This window comes from Martes martes (assembly GCF_963455335.1).
Source record: "Martes martes genome assembly, chromosome: 6".
Taxonomy (NCBI): domain Eukaryota; kingdom Metazoa; phylum Chordata; class Mammalia; order Carnivora; family Mustelidae; genus Martes; species Martes martes.
The window spans coordinates 82,638,950-82,646,748 of record NC_137893.1 but is presented as its reverse complement, the minus strand read 5'-3'; positions in this window follow the sequence as shown (position 1 = coordinate 82,646,748).

Here is a 7,799-nt window from a genome sequence, read left to right as displayed (position 1 = left end):
TGAGTCACCCAGGTGCCCCGATAAGTTCTTTATACAGTTTGCGATACTAGCCCTTTATCTGATAGGACATTTGCAAATATCTTCTCCCATTCTGTTGGTTGTCTTTTGGTTTTCTCCACTGTTCCCTTTGCTGTGCTAAAGCTTTTGATCTGGATGAAGTCCCAGTAGTTCATTTTTGGCTTTGTTTCCCTTGCCTTTGGAGACGTGTCTAGCAAGAATTGGCTGTGGCAGAGGTCACAGAGGTTGCTGCCTGTGTTCTCCTCTAGGATTTTGATGGATTCCTGTCTCACATTTAGGTCTTTCATCCATTCCGAGTAAGAAAGTGGTCTGGTTTCATTCTTCTGCATGTCTCTGTCCAATTATCCTTACACCATTTGTTGAAGAGATGGTCTATTTTCCATTGGACATTCTTTCCTGCTTTGTCAAAGGTCAGTTGACCATAGAGTTGGGGGTCCATTTCTGGGTTCTTTATTTTGTTCCACTGATCTATGTGTCTGTTTTTGTGCCAGTGCCATAGAGTCTTGATGATCACAGTTTTGTAATAGAGCTTGAAGTCTGGAACTGTGAGGCCACCAGCTGTGGTTCTCTTTTGCAACATTCCTTTGGCTTTCCGGGGTCTTTTCTGCTTCCATACAAATTTTAGGATTATTTGCTCAGCTCTGTGAAAAAAGCTGTTGGTATTTTACAGGGATTTCTTTGAATGTATAGATTGCCCTAGGTGGTGTGGACATTTTAACAATATTTGTTCTTCCAGTAGGTGAACATGGAACATTTTTCTGTTTCTTTGTGTTTTCCTCAATTTCTTTCACGAATGTTCTATAGTTTTCTGAATATAGATCCTTTGCTCCTCTGTTAGGTTTGTTTCCAGGTATCTTGTGTTTTTTTTGGCACAATTGTAAATGGGACTGACTCCTTAATTTCTCTTTCTTCGGTCTCATTGTTAGTGTGTGGAAATGCAACTGATTTTTGTGGCATTGATTTTATATCCTGCCACTTTGCTAAATTCCTGTATGAGTTCTCACAATTTTGAGGTGGTCTTTTGGGTTTTCCACATGGTGTATCATGTCATCTGCAAAGAGTGGGGGTTTGAATCTTTGCCAATTCAGATGCTTTTTATTTCCTTTTGTTGTCTGATTGCTGAAGTTAGGACTTCCAGTTTTGATGAAGAAAGGATGCTATAATTTGTCAAATGCTTTTTCTGCATCTATTGAGAGAATCATATGGTTCTTGTCCTTTCTTTTACTAATGTAGTGTATCACATTGATTGATTTGCAGATGTTGAACCATGCTTGCATCCCAGGAATAAATCCCACTTGGGCATGGTGAATAATTGTTTTAATGTACAGTTGGATCCTATTGGCTAGGATCTTCATGAGAATTTTTGCATCCATTTTCCTCAGAGATACTAGTCTGTAATTCTCCTTTTTGGATGGGTCTTTGTCTGGGTTTGGCATCAAGGTAATGCTGGCCTTATAGGAAGAATATGGGAGGGTTCCTCCCATTTTTATTTTTACAAAGTGCTTCAGAAGCATAGGTATTAGATTTCAGTTCTTTTACTGCCTCAGAATAGGATTCCCTTTTGCCTTCTATGGGCTTTTTTCAAGCCCGGCCTGTATCTTTATAATCATTGCTTTGAACTCTGGTTCTGGTATCTTGCACTTGTACACTGATTAGGTCCCTGGCAAATCAGGACCGCCTCTTGTTCTCTTGTTCGAGGTGAGTATTTCCATCTTGTCATTCTGCCCAGAGAACAACAGATGAATGACAGAACAAAATACTGAAATGGCAAGACCAAATACACCAGAGAAATATACACTAAACAGACCAGTGGAGATCAAAACTGGGGAAAAAAAATACAATCAAATTGTTGAATCATCCAGAGCAATACACTGGATCCTGGGTGTATTTTTATCTATTTTGATCCCAAATTTATAAAGAAAGAGAAGTGTAGATATGTACAAAAGTAAAATTAAGTATGGTGAAAGGATAGAATGCAACTGTAAAACTGAAGATTAAAAGACAAAAAAAAAAAAAGGACTGTAAACAGACAGGTGAACAGAACAGCAATACACAGTATTCTGGGTGTATTTTGGTCTGTTTGTTAGAAGAAACTGCATCTTGTTGTAAAGAAAGAAGGAAAAATTTATGTATATACAAAAATAAAATTAATACATTGAAAGGATAGAATGAAAATGAAAAAAGACTTAAGAGAGTTGATCAAATAAGAAATTGATTGAAAAATGAAGGGAAAACATTAAAATTGAAAGACTAAAGAATCATGGGCACAAAAAAATGTGGATTTTAATATGCCATTTTCGTCTAGTAGTGGAGTTTTGCAGTTCTTTGTGACTGGCAAACTTGATCTTAGCTGGAAATTCTTTCTGATCTTCTGGGGGAGGGGCCTGCTGGAGTGATTCTCAGGTGTCTTTGCCCCTGGTGGAACTGCCCTGCCCTTCCCAGGGGCCAAGTTAGATAAAGGGCTCTGGATTGGTCTTTGTGGCTTCTGTCCTTGAACACTCTCCACGTGCAGCTCTAGTGGATGGGAATGAAATGGCAGCCTCCCAATATTGACCCAGCCTCCGTCCAAGGAGAGAACTTGAGAGCCCAGGGCCCCACTCCTCATTGCACCCTCAGGGAAAAAGCCACAATCACTCCTGTCTCCCTGGTCTCCATCTGCTCTCTGTGAGCTCCCAGCCTGTGAACCAGCGTTTCTATCTTAGACGGGCAACCCCATTTCGAGTCTCCAAATCCTGCAGACTCCTGTGGTGTGTTTCTGCCCCACTCCTCTCAGGGGAGGATGGGAGTGGCTTGCCAGTTCTGCCATTTGTTGGGTCCCTGCTCAGAGAGCAGTGGTCCGACCGTGTGGTGGTTTTTGGTTTATGGCAACTCCAAGCTGAGACCCCACTCCTGGGCTCACTAATTGCAGCTGGCTTCCCCAATCAATGCCTGGGAGCTTTGCCACACTCAGGCACCCCAGGTCTTCCCATGACCCCACGGATCCTGAGAGCACACTGTCCCAGTGAGGGTTCTGCCCCCACTTAGCACCCTGAGTGATATCCCTCACCAGAGGAGGCTTCTAAAACTTCCAGTTTTGTGCTTTGCTGCTCTATCACTTTCTGGTAGCCAGCTCATAGAGGCCACCCCCACCCCTGCCCCTGCCCCGTGGTTAATCTCCCCATATATCACCTTGGATTCACTTCTCTGCACCTCCTACCTTGCAGAAAGTGGTCACTTTTCTATTTGTAGGGTTGCAGCTATTCTTTTCTTTGATCTCTGGTTGAGTTCGCAGGTGTTCAGAAGGATTTAATAGCTATCAGCTGAATTTCTGGGACCAGGCAAAACTAAGGTTAAGGTCTCCTACTCTTCCACCATCTTGGACTCCTTCCTCTCAACTCTAGGACCTTTGTCCCTCAAGATATTTTTGAAACCTTCCCATCATTTCCCCATCTTTTGTTAAGTGGAGGATGCACTAAATTATGCCCAGCCCACATCACTCCCCATCTCCTTTTTTCCTTTTTTTTTTTTGTATCAAGTGCTTTGCCCAAAAAGGGTGATAGAAAACAAAAACCTATAAATTCACAGTGTATCTTTTTGGGAGCATTCTCTATCTCTGTTACCCTGACGTAAGTCCTAAAGAAGCACCAAGTTAATATCCTTCCCATTTACATACTTCTGTGGACTTGTACTCTAGGTGTCATTCGTGAAAATCTTTCCAATCCTGTTAGAACTCAATGGTCTCTCTAAAATTACTCCCCACAGTTCTGGAAGTATGTGACTTGTCTTGATATATAATCATACACTGCCTACCTTTGCTGCCGAATATGTATGATCTCTGAAGGACAAACACTGTGAGCTACTGGAGGTCGTTTGCCGACCTTGTGTTGCAACACTAATAATGGGCTAGCACATAAATATTGAAAACACCTATTATCCTTTTTCCTGAATCCAAGAATGCATCGTTTTGCTTCTTGGCAAAGATATCTTTGGACTTTGTGGCAGTATAATCCATGAACTCACCTTTGCATCCATAAGGGCTGTTATGGATCACTCTTCCTGGTTTTACCTCCAGTAGGAAATGTTCATGTAACCCTTTCCTTGGGTTTGCCTTAGATGAGTATGTATCCACTTTTTTCCTATGGCATCCTTGCTGGCACAAAAATATGAGGTAATTCAGAATCTAGAGGCATTGTGCAAAGCTTCCTGTGGCAAGTACCTATTGCTTTGGGAGGTGGAGGCCAGGAAACTTGGAAAGCCCTGTTGAACTCCCAAGGACTGTGGTGAAGGTGTAAGGGTCTATTCAGCCAGAGCGGCCCCACACTGGTTGAACTGCCACTTTGTTGTAAAACTTAAATTTACTCTGCCCCCCGCCAGGGAAACTTACTTAAAAACAAGTCCTGGAAATCAGCCCCAGGTAACAAAGCCCAAATACAAGGGTGGGTCAGGCCAGGTGGAGACATCCGATCAGTGGGGGGCGCAGACTGTCTCCCTAGTTACCAAGGAGTATGGGCCCTGCCTTTTGGGCATCTTTTGGGTGCCAATTCTGACCAAGGTGATAGGCTGGTTCAAATGTCTACTAGGGTAAATTGTAATTCAATTGGTCACCTAGCATGACTGTGCAGCTTTCTCTGTGTGTTACAATTTCATTGGCCACCTGTGCATGGCCAGGTCCAACCACATGGCCTTTGCTCTATAAAAGTTAGTCTGTGAGGGAGAGAAGGGTTGTCCTCTCTGTAAGGGGTGGCCCTGACCAGTTTGTTTGATGGTCAATTTGATTCTCGATGCTTGGCATGAAATAAAGCTTTGCTTGACCTTCACTTTGTATCAGTCTTGCTCCTTTAATCATGGACCCATTATTGGGGGACCCAACATTGGGGACCCAACAAAGGGATTGAGTCACCTATATCTGGTGCAAAATGTATGGGGGCACCCAAATCTCAGCAATTGGGATAAATAATGTTTTAATGCAGTCCTTAAAAAAATCTAAATTAATGTAGATAAAATCCATGGTAAGTAAAATATCTACATATTAGATTGGGCAGTGCTATTGATTTAGGAGATAATATCCTTGTCACTATGATTTGAAATTCTAACTTGGTATCCTTCTCCAATATTTTTTTTAAAGATTTACTTATTTATTTGAGAGAAAGCATGTTGGGGAGGGGCAGAGGGAGAGGGAGAGAGAATCTGAAGCAGACTCCCAACTGAGCAGAGAGCCCATATGGGGCTCCATCTCACCACACTGAGATCAAAACCCAAGCTAAAACCAGGAAGCTGACACTCCTCTGACTGTGCCACCCAGGCGCCCCTCCAATATTCTTGAACTTCCTCCAGCAAAATGATATCTCACTTCCTACTGTACTGAATGGATGTATCACAAAGACTGTAAGTAACTTGCATTAGTGAGGATGTGGAATAATGGGAATCCTTTCCAATGGTGCTGATGTAAAGGTCAAGTCCTTGGAAAGCAGCTTGGCATTTCAACTTGGAGGTGTCTACCGAAAAGAAATGAAACCCTATGTGCCTTCAATGACTTGTTCGTGAATGTTCATAGTGCTATCATTCAGGGTAGCCAAAAGTAGAAGTTATGGATTTAGAAGGTACAAGGACAGCAATGCACATGGAAGGATTCATGCTTGAGCCTGGCACATATTGACTACATAGCTGAAAATGGCTAGCTAGCTCTTATATAATCAATATGTTTATGGGGTGTCTGGGTGGCTCAGTCGTTTAAGTGTCTGCTTTTGGGTCAGGTCATGAACTCAGGGTTGGGCTTCCTGCTCAGCAAGGATTCTGCTTCTTCCTATCACTCTGCCCCTCCCTCCTACTCATGCTTGCTCTCTCCCCCTCTCTCTCTCTCGCTCTCGCTCTTGCTCTCTCACAAATAAACAAATAAAATCTTTAAAAAAAATTAATATGTTTAAAGAAGTAAATCTTACAGTGATTTAGTGTCATTCTAATTTTTTAAATTAACATATAATGTATTATTTGACCCAGGGGTGCAGGGCTGTGAATCATCAGGCTTACACATTTCACAGTACTCACCATCACACATACCCTCCTCAATGTCCATAACCCAGCCACCCTAACCTTACCCCTCCCCCTCCAGCAACCCTCAGTTTGTTTTGTAAGATTAAGAGTCTCTTATGGTTTGTCTCCCCCTGAGCATATCTTGTTTCATTTTTTCCCTCCCTACCCCCATGATCCCCCACCCTGCCTCTCAAATTCCTCATATCAGAGAGATCATGTAAAAATTGTTTCTCTGATTGACTTATTTCACTTAGCATAATACCCTCTAGTTCCATTCACGTCATTGCCAATGGCAAGACTTCGTGTTTTTGATGGCTGCATAGTATTCCATTGTATATCTATACCACATCTTCTTTATCCATCCATCTGTTGATGGACATCTAGGTTCTTTCCATAGTTTGGCTATTGGGGACATTGCTGCTATAAACATTCAGGTGCATGTGTCCCTTCGGATCACTACATTTGTATCTTTAGGATAAATACCTAATAGTGTGATTGCTGGGTTGTAGGGTACCTCTATTTTCAACTTTATGAGGAACCTCTGTACCATTTTCGAGAGTGGCTATACCAGCTTGCATTCCCACCAACAGTGTAGGAGGGGTCCTCTTTCTCCACAGCCTTGCCAACATTTGTCATTTCCTGACTTGTTAATTTTAGCCATTCTGACTGGTGTGAGGTGGTATCTCACTGTGGTTTTGATTTGCATTTCCCTAATGTCAGTGATGTTGAGCACTTTCTCATGTGTCTGTTGACTGTTTGAATGTCTTCTTTGCTGAAATGTCTGTTTTTGTCTTCTGCCCATTTCTTGATTGGATTATTTGTTCTTTGGGTATTGAGTTTGATAAGCTCTTTATAGATTTTTAGATACGAGCTCTTTCTCTGATATGTCATTTGCAAATATCTTCTCCTATTCTGTCAATTATCTTTTGGTTTTGTTGACTCTTTCCTTTTCTGTGCAAAAGCTTTTGATCTTGATGGAGTCCCAGTAGTTCATTTTTGCCCTTGCTTCCCTTGGTTGTTCCAGCTGAGGTCAAAGAGGTTGCCGCCCATGTTCTCCTCAAGGATTTTGGTGGATTCCTATCTCACACTGAGGTCTTTCATCCACATGGTTGCATTTCTAAGGGCTAAGGAGAAACAGACCTCCTGGTGTCTTAGTGGAATGGGGATAAAGCAGACAGACTTGAGTCATGTTACATAGAAGACTCAGTTTCAACCCAATTCAATCCCTATTGGGAAATTATGAGCTAAAAGAGGGGTATTAAGGATTTTTCATTTCTAGAGTGAGACAGAACAGGTTGTGAATGAGAGTGCTAACACTAATTAGTTGCCCAGGGGAAATTTCCTTTCCACTCTACACCTCTTGCTTTCCCAGTTCTGAAAGAGCACCTACCTCATCAGGGTTTTGCTAATCATAAAGGAGTAAATGCATATGTAATTCTAAAGGCAATATCTTGCATACAGAAGGTGTCAATATTTATTTACTTTTAAGCACAAGATTTCCTTCCCTTTACTCCACACAAATCCTAGTTTGAGAAGAAATAAGCAGAAAGGAAGAGAAAAGGGAGGTCTCCCTCCAGTCACATATTCCCCTCCTAAGCCCCTAGCTGTGGAATTTACGAGCCCTTGGAAGAAAGGATTCAGGAAGGCAGGAAGTGGTATACCAGGAGCCACCCAGGAAGAGGAGAAAACCCTCCCAATGCAAGGGCCAGGGCCCTTTATATCCTTGTCTAAAGCTGCAGCTCAGGAAAGAAATGAGGTGTGTTTCTTAGGAC